We start from the raw sequence: 915 nt of genomic DNA, 5'->3' as shown, positions 1-915 counted from the left end.
GCACAGGTAAGGGTAAGGCCGGGGAAGAAGAGACTAAGGATCAAGTGTTCTGTGGGGTCAGGAAGGAGGGGTTGGAGCCGGACAGGGATCTGGCGGTGGTGGCCAATGGCAACTCCGCCACGCGCTATCTGGAGTGGATTGTCAGACCGGTGAAGGAGGTAGGGCGAGGTGTGGACGGTGTGGTGGGGCTGAAGAAAGGTTTCGTTCAGAAGGAAGGCATCCACACGGTGGGTCGTAAGGGTATGCATAAGGAGGTGCTTGTTGGTGGGAAGGGAGCGGATGTTATTGAACAGGATACGGTGCTGTCGTGCCATAATGGGAATTTAAACGAGGGTGTCGAGACGGGAGAAGGTGAAATGGGCCTGGTTGTGGGAATAGGTGGCGTAGGTGTTGAGGTGGAACACGGAACGGGCAGCGAGGGAAATCTGGTGGAGGGTGTGGGGACGCTGAAAGGGATGGACGTTCTGGAGCACTATTGTGACGAACCTGATGATGTCCTCTGCGGTGGGGGGAGGACGGAGGGAATTGCCAGGAGGGGTGGGGTCATCCAAAGGGCGGAGAGGAACAGTGAGTTCAGGAGCGGATGGAGGAGGTCGAGCCTTGCATTTCTGGGAGTAGGTAGGGTGTTGGAGGTTGCAGGTATTGCAGGAGGGAGGAGACTGAAGGTTGGGGCACTGCCGGAGGAAGTGCGCTTGCTTACAATGCGGGCAGACTGGGGCCTCGCGGCACTCTGATGTTGGGTGTGCGTTATAACGCAGACACCTCTGGCAGCGAATGGATTGTGGTGGGGAGCGGGAGGGGTCAACCTTATACCGGCGGTGGAAGAGGAGGGCACCCTCCTTAAGGAGATGGTCGATGGAGGGAGCGTGTTCGGAGAAAACTCGCATAAGGCGAGTGGGGCCCGCAGAGTTGAAA

Source organism: Schistocerca gregaria, chromosome 8, assembly GCF_023897955.1.
Source record: "Schistocerca gregaria isolate iqSchGreg1 chromosome 8, iqSchGreg1.2, whole genome shotgun sequence".
NCBI lineage: Eukaryota > Metazoa > Arthropoda > Insecta > Orthoptera > Acrididae > Schistocerca > Schistocerca gregaria.
The sequence above is the reverse complement of the archived record's forward strand: the minus strand, read 5'-3'. Positions refer to the sequence as shown.